The sequence below is a fragment of the Sinocyclocheilus anshuiensis genome, unplaced genomic scaffold, assembly GCF_001515605.1.
Source record: "Sinocyclocheilus anshuiensis isolate Anshui unplaced genomic scaffold, SAMN03320099.WGS_v1.1 scaffold140, whole genome shotgun sequence".
Taxonomy (NCBI): domain Eukaryota; kingdom Metazoa; phylum Chordata; class Actinopteri; order Cypriniformes; family Cyprinidae; genus Sinocyclocheilus; species Sinocyclocheilus anshuiensis.
The window spans coordinates 792,528-805,311 of record NW_015554147.1 but is presented as its reverse complement, the minus strand read 5'-3'; the positions used below and the strand labels follow the sequence as shown (position 1 = coordinate 805,311).

The 12,784-nt window shown below is 34.8% G+C and overlaps 1 protein-coding gene across 1 annotated transcript in view; it reads left to right on the top strand.

Moving 5' to 3' along the window:
- Positions 1-12,784, top strand: part of LOC107670619 (B-cell CLL/lymphoma 9-like protein) — a 58,099-nt gene that overhangs the window by 26,042 nt on the left and 19,273 nt on the right. The window contains exon 2 of the mRNA XM_016463265.1: positions 6,106-6,171. The gene's annotated coding sequence lies outside the window, so the exon portion shown is untranslated. The remainder of the gene's footprint in view (positions 1-6,105; positions 6,172-12,784) is intronic.

Sequence of the window (12,784 nt, the reverse complement as noted above, 5' to 3'; positions counted from 1 at the left end):
CCCCCCCCCCAACAATCAATCATCTCAGACGTTCATTTTGCTTCTTTCAAACACAAACTTGAATCTCTGGAAAGTTTCTCCGGCTGACGTCAGTTTCATGTTCTCAATTCAAATGCCATTTGCGAGAGACAAACTCCCATTTCGAGCTCTTGTTTTCTCAGATCAGTCTCTTTCTGATTTGTTCTGGACTGTGTAAATGGGATCAAAGTGGCAAGCGGTAATAGCTGAGTTTTGAGAAGAAGCGGTTGAAAAAAAACCACGCTTTTCACAGGTTTCTCTGGGTCATTCTCTTAAGATGTTGTCTGTTTTTCTCTCTCTGTCTTTCTTCTGCTTTCTCCCACGTCTCACTTTCTCTGTCTCTCTCTAATCGCTTTCTCTTTCACAAGCACAGTTACACAGTTATTCAGATACACTGATGTAATTGCTGCTTTAGAGACTCCGTGATTTAACACACACAAAATTTGACAAATGTAACGAAACGTTCTAAACAGGAAGTTTAAGCTTCTTTTATATAGTCTGTGTATATATACAGTTGAGTACTAGATGTTGCAGGTTTTACTACAAATACAACCAAAAAACCATGGTTACTATAGTTAAACCATGGTAACCACACATTAATTATGGTTTTGCTACACTAACCATAGTTTAACCATGGTATTTGTAGTAAAACTGTGTTCATACAAGTGGTAACCAATATGGCAAAATACTGTGGTTACTACACTTATACTATAGTTAATTTTTGTAAGGGAGGGGAGGGACATTCTCGTTTTAGAGAGCACTCCCTTTTGATGGGATCTTTAATGTTTTACGAACAAGAAACAAAGACCTTTGAAATTACAACTGACGTTTTGCAGCATTGATTAAATATTTTATTGGATTGAAGTTTATTCTTTTAAAGTAAATTATTTCCATAATTAGTACTCATTTTAAAGTATGCTAAAATGAACTTCTTTTTAACAAGGGACTAGATGTATAATCATCACTGTTACTGGCACCAGCCATTAAAAAACCATATTGGTCAACCTCTAATGCGAATGATTATAGAGTTGTAGATCGACCTGACCTGTCCACGCTAGAAGATGAGCACAAAGGCTGTTGCGATACAATATCATGGGAGAATTTCCTGGAGTTAATGAGTGATGAACACTGTGTGTCTTTTAGTTAATGACTAATTGGTGTCCAGCAGGTTGTGTGTGAGGTAACTCCTCTGAAATGTCAATTTAAAGGTACATTTTGTAATTATTTTTTTTCTCGATTGTAGGACACTTATTACCTGTTTTACAGTTTTAGGTGCATAGATTAAAAATGATAAACACTGACTGAATTTGGGGCAGGATTATCGATTTGACCAATAAATTTAATTATTTGAAACAAACAAACAAACAAAAAACTACTAACGCATAACTTGCCCTGTACCATTTGTGCTACAAACATAAATACAGTAATGCACAACTGGCCAGAACACCATAGCAACCACACAACAATACATAAATAAACACTCAGAACACCTAAGCAAATGTACAATGAGTAAAAACCATTAAAAACACCTTAGCAACAGCACAACAATGCATAAAAAAACAACAGTTACACCTTAGTAACCTCACAACAATGTTTAAAAATAGCTCAGAACACCTTGGCAATTACACAGCATTGCATAAAAGCCATTCAGACCACCATAACAACCACACAACAAGTGTTAAAAACTCCCAGAACACCTTAGCAGCAGAACAAAAAAATTTGTAAAAAACACTCAAAGTACCTTGGCGACTGCATAGCAACAATCTGGCTAAAGGCCAGTTCACACCAACTGAATGATAACAATATATAGTTTTTATAATTATTTGAATTCTATGAAAAAAGGGAAGTTGAAATCACAACTACAGGATAACTATAATGCAACAGAGGAACAAGTCACTGGAATCACTTTCAGAATGATTGATTTTCTTTCTTTTTTTTTTTTTTACAAGCTGATGAATGATTAAAACATTAACAGCCAATCACAATCCACCCAATTTTAAAGGGATAGTTCACCCAAAAATGAAAATTCTGTCATTAATTACTCACCCTCATGTCGTTTCAAACCCGTAAGACCTTCGTTCATCTTCAGAACACAAATTAAGATATTTTTGATGGAATCTGAGAGCTGTCTGACCCTCCCATAGACAGCAACGCAACTGAAATGTTCCCAAGTCCAGAAACGTAGCAAGGAGATCTGTAAAATAATCCATGTGACATCAGGGGTTCAACTGCAATTTTACGAAGCTAGGAGAATACTTTTTGTGCGCAAAAGAAAAAAAACGAATGACTTTATTCAACAATTCGTCTCCTCCGCATCACCCTGTAGCGCCATTTTGGAGAATATCAGCTGGACGTAAACAGCGTATGCTGTTCTGTGTCAGCTGCGTCACGCCGGATCGGTTTCCTACGTTGTTGTGATTTGATCTGAATGTAAACAGTGTATCCGTGTGATGCAGCTGACACAGAACAGCATACGTTGGTGATGCGGAGGAGACGAATTGTTGAATAAAGTCGTTGTTATTTTTTTTTCTTTTGCGCACAAAAAGTATTCTCGTAGCTTCGTATAATTGCGGATGAACCCCTGATGTCACATGGATTATTTTACAGATCTCCTTGCTACGTTTCTGGACTTGGGAGCATTTCAGTTGCATTGCTGTCTATGCAGAGTCAGACAGCTCTCAGATTCCATCAAAAATATCTTAATTTGTGTTCCGAAGATGAACGAAGGTCTTACGGGTTTGAAACGACATGAGGGTGAGTAATTAATGACAGAATTTTCATTTTTGGGTGAACTAACCCTTTAAAGAGCTTGAGCATTTAAAGGGTCAGAAGACACAACGGCAGCGTGTGTTTGTAATGAACATTGTTATCGTCTGTTGTGTGAATGCTAAAATAGTTATTGTTATAGTAGTAAACTGGCTTTAAAGGGATAGTTCACCCAAAAAAATAAAAATAATTAGCTGTTAATTTACTTACCCTCAGGCCATCTAATATGTAGGTGACTTTTTTTCTTGAGTAGAATAGTAAAGAATATTTTTAGCTAAAACCGTGGGCCTTGGTGTTTCATAAAATGCAAGTCAATGGCTACCGTCACTTTGAGAGTCAAAAAAGCATAAACTAGACAACACAAAATGAATACCCGTGGCTCCTGACGATATAGAGGTCTTATGAAGCGAAAAGGTCAGTCTGTCACCTACATCTTGGATGACCTGAGGGCGAGTAAATTAACAGCAAATTTTCATTTTTGGGTGTTCTATCCCTTTAACACACTCAGCGTCGTGGCACTGAGCTTTGCACAGGTAAACACCACTCACATGTTTTTCAGAAACTATTTTCGCATATCCGTTTGGTGACGCTGTGGCACAGAAATGACACACCTCAAGAGAAAGAGAAAGGAAAGAGTCTGTTATTTGAGACCGAGAGGAAGAAAGGGCACAAATAACTGTATAGAGGAAGGAGAGGGTGTTTGTGAACGGCAGCAAGTGGAAAAAAAAGTTTCCCATTGAAGAGACGGAGAGTGCGATGGAGGGGCAGAGGTGTGCTAGTGAGGGGGTGGAAGAGGGACTGATAATGTGTCTTTTGTTTTTGAGGTCAATAGCTTGAATGCCTCTGGAAAGGAAATATGTGTGGGACCCTGTTACCCGTCACTGAGATGCTTCACGTCTGTGAAATGTTTGTGTGTATGTGTAATATGTCCCAACGATTTATGACTGAATATTAGAATTTTGGATTTAATTAAAATTTAAAGTACAAGCTTTTAGGCCTGCATGATTAATCAAAATAAAAACAAAATTGTGATATGACTTCGCAAAGGCTGGGATTTAATTAAATCAATATATGCGCTGTGTTCTGATTGTAATGTAAATTAAATAAATATGATATTATTTTAATGCTATAATTTAATAATTGTATATGCATATCTGAAATTAAAAATATATTTATATCTTAAATTTAATTTCACACACAGCAAACCATATATATATATATATTGTAATTTTATTTAATTTTTTATTTTGTAATATTATTATTATTATTATTATTATTATTATTATGTAATCACAGTATTTTGACAAAATTCTTCAGTCCTAAACACAGGATTTAAAAAAAAAATTGCAGTAACAATTTTTATCAGAAAAATCACAATTTGATTATTTTCCCAATTCATGCAGCCCTACTAGCTTTTAGAATATGGAAAATAAGGTCGATTTCATTTGATCATTTGCATGAACACTGGGGTGTGTGTGTGTGTGTGAATGTCTCTTGTGCAACAGGTGTCAGGGCGTCCTGTTCAGACCTGTATATATGACATGTACCACATGCCTTTCCCACATAGTCTACATGACAGACCTGCAGTGACAGCATGGGAACTCCCTCAACACACACACACACACACACACACACACATGCAAACACACACAGACATGCAGGAGAGCTCTGCAGGTTATGGACAAAGGCAGGTGGCTGCTGGGATTGTGTGTAGTTCCTCTTTCATTCGCATGAGAGGAACTCAATCCTTCGCACATTTCAGTCTTGGCAGCTGTGCTGAGGTGTGTGTATGTGTACATGTGTGGATCTGGATCTACGGTAACTCTTGGAATGTGGTCAGTTGGTTTTTATTGTAAATATATCTTCAAGAGCCCAGGAAGTGGTTTGATGAATGCATTTTTTTGTTTCCTGTCTTGATGTTAGGGCTGCATTAATCAAAATCCTGAAAACAAAATGGCAGTATGGTTTAGTGTGATTATCAAATTGCAAAATATGCGCTGCATGTTTCATAGTGAAGTGTGGTACTGTGTTCATTTACGCGTGAGCAGCTTATGCTCGACTCCAGCATCTCAGAGCTGTTCAGCACTTCGTCTCTGCGTTTGGGTTACTCTAACGTGCATGTAGGAACGCAACATGCACCCATACTTGTAGTGAGAAACACTTGTCAACAAAAGGGAATCTGTAAGGGCTACCTGCAGTTGTCCGTCAAAATAAAAGTTTGATGGTTTAATGATTGCAACAAAAAAAAACACAGACAATGTAAAATAAATTAATATTTTATATTATTATTATTATTAATTATATTTTTATTAGTAATAGTAATAATAATATTAGTGATAATAATAATTTTTAAGAAATTATTATTACTGAATGAAATATTAAAAATTACAGATTGTTAGTATTTATAAATTATAATAATAATAATAATAACTATTATTATTATTATTATAAATTATTATTTTGTAGTCATGTTATATTACAAATTGTGTGTGTTTTTAAAAAATGTTTTATTGCACTTTTAATAAAATCAATTTTCTATCAGAAAAAAAAAATCACAATTAGAAGTTGGGGGCATATCAAAGGGTTTGTCCCTTTTTTTTAAATATCCTTTCACATTTAGTGGCTGTTTGCTTTTTCTAGTATTTTGTAAGTGGTATTATAGGGAGGGATTTTGACTCGAGAGCATTTGATTGGACAAAAATGGACACACCTCTGAGTGCAAGATGAGTCATCACTCCATTTGCAGAAGTGAAAGACTGTAAATGGTAAATGGGTTTATGCTAAAGGATAATTTCGTCAAATTTTCAGAGTCCATCAGCACATAGATGGCATGAGAGCCCTTTTGGATTTTTAGGAAATATGTAAATGTGTAAATATTAATAGTAGACACAAAAATATGTAAATACATCTTATTCATTCGCAAACATTGATATGTTTATGACTGTTTGAACTAGAAGAAGATGGAGTGGGAAATGATAAAAAGAGAGAGAGAGTGAAAATAAGAACTGTTTGATGAAAAATTAGACAGTCTGGATATTATTATTATTGAAGGTGGGGAGTTTTTTTATGGTTTCTGCTCACTGTGGGCGGAGCAAATTAAACAGGAAACTGACTTCTGGGCATCAGTGAGTCCAAAAATCATTACAACTCCCTTCTTAAAGGGACAGTTACACCTCTCCAAAAGTCTCTCTTTCTTTCAAAGGTTGTAATTTTTCTCTAGTCATTGTGATAAAATGGCAGATTATTTTATGTTTTATGTGATAATGGGTCATAATTGAATTAAATTAAAGAATGATTAAATCTCTGTGGTGTGTGTTACAGATCAGCGTGCGTGCAGTGAGGAGACGTCGGAAATGCACTTGTTTGTTGGACCTTCATCCCAGTGAGGTGCGTAAATCCTCAGCAAACCCATAGCATCCTGAGATTGTGTCTGCACTAAACATGTACAAGATCATTTACATTATAATAAAACAATTGCTCTACTCTTTGAGTTCCTGATGCGGTTTCCTCTGCTTTAAAAAGGCTTGCTGTAGTGTGAAAGGACTTCACAGTCAGTGATATTGTTAATATCTAGCTCTTCTACACAATTCAACATGGCTTAGAGGGCTAGGGAAATTGTCAACAGTCTGTCTACAATCAGTGAGTTAATTGTGACAATTAATATAGTACAATATTTGCATTGATCTATGTATACAGGATGTATAGGCACACTCTTTTTATAATAAAAGAACAAGTCTGTAAGCAAGTCTGTAATCTGTAAGAAAATGTGCCTATAGGCATATATTCGGGGTTTATAAATATATATTACGATTTACATTTACAGTATATATTGAGAATTATAACTTTATATAGTCAAGATTTACAATTATACAGTCAGAATTATAACTATGTATTCACAATTGACATTTATTTATTCAGACTTAAAACCATATATTAAGATTGACTTCTTTACATATATTACATTTATATATTCAGTTTTGTATCTGTATTCAGATTTGTATCTAAATATTCCAATTTACATTGATATATTCAGACTTATAACTATATATTCAGATTTACTTCTATATATTCAAACATTTGCATTCATATATTAAGATTTATAGCTATATATTCAGACTTACAATTATATTTTCATATATATATATACATACATACAGTCAAACCAATATTTTTGATATTTGTTTACTAGTGGGTGCAGGAAACTATAGCTCATTTGTGTAAGTGAGGATAGCTAAATAAAGTAAACTGTGACATATTATAGCCAAAAAAGTCTTCATACAGTGGACTACCAGTAAAATTGACTACAAATTATTCAGACACTTTGACTTGACCATGTTTTGCTTAAGTGTTATCTGACATTATCAAGATGAATTTGTTCTGACACAGTTTAACGTATTTTATTACCATTTTCTAAACTATAGCGAATAAACTGTGAAAATGTGTGAAATGTTGAAGGTGTCTGAATACATTTTGGTTTGACTGTACCTTTGAAATACAGTCATGGTCATTTTGAGTTGTATTGTAAGAGAGGTATTGTTGGCAATGACTTTTGAATCTTGTGTGTTTTGGTGAAGGATGAAGGACAGATGAAGAAGTGTCTGAAATGAACAGAACTGTTGAGAGCTTGTTTAGCGAATCATACACTTTCCTTGGATGTTATAGGTGGAGGGTTTGACCAAAATCATATATATAACTGTAATTAATTTTATTTTGTGGTAATAGTATATATCACAGTATGGTTATATGGCATGACATTCAACAACAACAACAAAAATTGTTAGCAATGTTAATATCTATTATTATTTAATATTAAACAGCCATGTGGTAATGCATATTTTTGAATATCCCAGCAAATTTGGATAAGTTTTGATAGTTTGGATTATTTTCACAAAAAGATAAGATTGGAACATTTTGGAGTAAAAAAACAAAAGACTAGTCATCATCTCAGAGCTGTTCAGCACTTCGTCTCTGCGTTTGGGTTACTCTAACGTGCATGTAGGAACGCAACATGCACCCATACTTGTAGTGAGAAACACTTGTCAACAAAAGGGAATCTGTAAGGGCTACCTGCAGTTGTCCGTCAAAATAAAAGTTTGATGGTTTAATGATTGCAACAAAAAAAAACACAGACAATGTAAAATAAATTAATATTTTATATTATTATTATTATTAATTATATTTTTATTAGTAATAGTAATAATAATATTAGTGATAATAATAATTTTTAAGAAATTATTATTACTGAATGAAATATTAAAAATTACAGATTGTTAGTATTTATAAATTATAATAATAATAATAATAACTATTATTATTATTATTATAAATTATTATTTTGTAGTCATGTTATATTACAAATTGTGTGTGTTTTTAAAAAATGTTTTATTGCACTTTTAATAAAATCAATTTTCTATCAGAAAAAAAAAATCACAATTAGAAGTTGGGGGCATATCAAAGGGTTTGTCCCTTTTTTTTAAATATCCTTTCACATTTAGTGGCTGTTTGCTTTTTCTAGTATTTTGTAAGTGGTATTATAGGGAGGGATTTTGACTCGAGAGCATTTGATTGGACAAAAATGGACACACCTCTGAGTGCAAGATGAGTCATCACTCCATTTGCAGAAGTGAAAGACTGTAAATGGTAAATGGGTTTATGCTAAAGGATAATTTCGTCAAATTTTCAGAGTCCATCAGCACATAGATGGCATGAGAGCCCTTTTGGATTTTTAGGAAATATGTAAATGTGTAAATATTAATAGTAGACACAAAAATATGTAAATACATCTTATTCATTCGCAAACATTGATATGTTTATGACTGTTTGAACTAGAAGAAGATGGAGTGGGAAATGATAAAAAGAGAGAGAGAGTGAAAATAAGAACTGTTTGATGAAAAATTAGACAGTCTGGATATTATTATTATTGAAGGTGGGGAGTTTTTTTATGGTTTCTGCTCACTGTGGGCGGAGCAAATTAAACAGGAAACTGACTTCTGGGCATCAGTGAGTCCAAAAATCATTACAACTCCCTTCTTAAAGGGACAGTTACACCTCTCCAAAAGTCTCTCTTTCTTTCAAAGGTTGTAATTTTTCTCTAGTCATTGTGATAAAATGGCAGATTATTTTATGTTTTATGTGATAATGGGTCATAATTGAATTAAATTAAAGAATGATTAAATCTCTGTGGTGTGTGTTACAGATCAGCGTGCGTGCAGTGAGGAGACGTCGGAAATGCACTTGTTTGTTGGACCTTCATCCCAGTGAGGTGCGTAAATCCTCAGCAAACCCATAGCATCCTGAGATTGTGTCTGCACTAAACATGTACAAGATCATTTACATTATAATAAAACAATTGCTCTACTCTTTGAGTTCCTGATGCGGTTTCCTCTGCTTTAAAAAGGCTTGCTGTAGTGTGAAAGGACTTCACAGTCAGTGATATTGTTAATATCTAGCTCTTCTACACAATTCAACATGGCTTAGAGGGCTAGGGAAATTGTCAACAGTCTGTCTACAATCAGTGAGTTAATTGTGACAATTAATATAGTACAATATTTGCATTGATCTATGTATACAGGATGTATAGGCACACTCTTTTTATAATAAAAGAACAAGTCTGTAAGCAAGTCTGTAATCTGTAAGAAAATGTGCCTATAGGCATATATTCGGAAATATATAATATATATTACGATTTACATTTACAGTATATATTGAGAATTATAACTTTATATAGTCAAGATTATACAGTATACAGTCAGAATTATAACTATGTATTCACAATTGACATTTATTTATTCAGACTTAAAACCATATATTAAGATTGACTTCTTTACATATATTACATTTATATATTCAGTTTTGTATCTGTATTCAGATTTGTATCTAAATATTCCAATTTACATTGATATATTCAGACTTATAACTATATATTCAGATTTACTTCTATATATTCAAACATTTGCATTCATATATTAAGATTTATAGCTATATATTCAGACTTACAATTATATTTTCATATATATATATACATACATACAGTCAAACCAATATTTTTGATATTTGTTTACTAGTGGGTGCAGGAAACTATAGCTCATTTGTGTAAGTGAGGATAGCTAAATAAAGTAAACTGTGACATATTATAGCCAAAAAAGTCTTCATACAGTGGACTACCAGTAAAATTGACTACAAATTATTCAGACACTTTGACTTGACCATGTTTTGCTTAAGTGTTATCTGACATTATCAAGATGAATTTGTTCTGACACAGTTTAACGTATTTTATTACCATTTTCTAAACTATAGCGAATAAACTGTGAAAATGTGTGAAATGTTGAAGGTGTCTGAATACATTTTGGTTTGACTGTACCTTTGAAATACAGTCATGGTCATTTTGAGTTGTATTGTAAGAGAGGTATTGTTGGCAATGACTTTTGAATCTTGTGTGTTTTGGTGAAGGATGAAGGACAGATGAAGAAGTGTCTGAAATGAACAGAACTGTTGAGAGCTTGTTTAGCGAATCATACACTTTCCTTGGATGTTATAGGTGGAGGGTTTGACCAAAATCATATATATAACTGTAATTAATTTTATTTTGTGGTAATAGTATATATCACAGTATGGTTATATGGCATGACATTCAACAACAACAACAAAAATTGTTAGCAATGTTAATATCTATTATTATTTAATATTAAACAGCCATGTGGTAATGCATATTTTTGAATATCCCAGCAAATTTGGATAAGTTTTGATAGTTTGGATTATTTTCACAAAAAGATAAGATTGGAACATTTTGGAGTAAAAAAACAAAAGACTAGTAAAACTAATATTATAAAATGGATACTTCATAGCTTTAAACCTACAATCATAATATATCCATTGTAAAATAGCCAGTATATACACAACTGCACATGAGTTTAGCAGTGCTCTTTAAAGGGGAGGTCTAATGTTATTTCATGCATTCTGACTTATTTACACTGTAAAAGAGTTGGATTCTCATGCTAAACATGGCCAAAGTTTCAAAAAACGAGCTGGACGTATGACGGAGTATTTCTGTGCTAAATACACTCCTTCAGGATTCGTATAAGTTTTGGGAAGTTTTTTTTTTTCTCGAGTATGGCCCTGTAGCATGTCATAAAGGGTGGAATTCCTTGTATAGGCACTTCTCTAAGGGTGCTTTCACACTAGCACTTTTGGTGCGCACCCGGGTTCGATTGACGTCAGAGTTCGGTACGTTTGGATGATGTGAACGCTGTCTTCCGAACTCGGGTGCGCACCCGAGAACTGTACCCGAGTCCGCTTAAAAAGGGTGGTCTGGGGTAAGGTTCAAGTGAACTCCGGTACGGTTCGCTGCTGATGTGAACTCAATCGTACCAAATCACGGAAGTGAACCGCTATTAATGACGTATTATTTGATAAAAATGTGTGTTTGTGTGTGTTTCACTCACTTTCCTGACGCGCTGCAAGCAGAGAGCTGTGTTTCTCATTTCTATTCGCCTTCAGAGTTCTTTAGAGCATTTGCATAAGGCAGACGTAAGTGCCGTTATGTACTGAAGCTTTGGAAACAAAACCAATGGTTCAAAAGCATAAATATAAAATTGAAGAGAGCAATGCTACGAATTTTGCCGTCTTCTCCTGCGCCATCGTTACTAAGCAACGGGGTAAACAGCTGCTGGCTTGATGACGCAAACGAACCGCGGTTCGGACCCAAATAATATAATGTGAACACAGTCCAACGGGGGAAGGGGTAGGGGGGAGCAATCGAACTCTGGTTCGGACCAAGCAATCGAACCAAGTGTGAAAGCACCCTAAGAGCGTGCGCACACATCAACCAGGGGTGCGTTTCCCAAAAGCATCGTTAGCTAACTATGGTTGCAAATTCCATTGAACTCTATTGGTAACGACGGAATTTGCGACCATAGTTGCTTTTGGGAAACGAGGGCACCAGAGCGCCCCCTGGTGTTTCGGGGGCCCTACACAGCTTGCGTATTTTGTGTATAGGGAGGATCGGCTCTGGATACCAGGCAGACAATGTGCTGGTCCTGGCTGTGGAAAACCAACATGTTTGTATATGCTGCCGAAGGATCCCGACGTCAGAGAAAAATAGATTTAGTTTATTTTTAGTGAACGTCCCAGTCACGCCAGTGCTAATTTACGCATGTGTTCAGTACATTTCACCGTTGACTGTTTTGAGAACAAATCGCAGTATGATGCTGGCTTTGCCAAAATACTTTTGCTCAAAGATAAGGCCGTGCCAACTGTTCTGGACCCAACAACGACTAATGCATAGGCAATGATGTTAGCCAATCATAAAAGTGGGTGGTTACACTGACCTCTTAAAGGGAAAGCACCTCAAAACCGACTGTTTCAGTCAGAGGATGAGAAACAGGGTGGAAAAAGGTCATAAATCACTCAATTTTGAATGTTTTTCGTCTAAGAAACTTTAGTACTATTATAATTACACCTCAGGTAACATAATAAAATAATAAATAAAAGTGTCATGTCATTTAAGGGAACGGTGGGTGCAGTTTGTTTCTCCGGGGAGGCAACGGAGTTGTGCAAGTGTGTTTGTTTGTTCCCGGCATTTCGGTGACAAATGTTTTATAAACAAATGAAATAAAATTTAAGTCAATAAAGGTTCCTGTTTTATTTATGTCGATGTCAGCTTGCGGATGATCGCTACGCAAAAGCTGCACATGCTCGTGACTCTTTAGCTGGAGCCCACGGCACGCCTCCAGGAGCTCGACTGTTTTCGGAGAGAATAGTAAAGCTTTATCTGTCTTTTATAAATCTGATAAAACTAAAGGCTCTTCGGAGATATGAAGGATGCAGTACTACTCTATAGGTACTCAAGATTACCATGAGATTGGCAGAAACTGTGTGTGTTATGTCTCCTTTAATAATAACAGTTATACCTCCCAGTCCTACTGTGTGCATTTGATATAAGATGAAGTGGGTAAAATGTACTGTATGTTACTACTAGAAATGTACAAGACAAACTCTAACA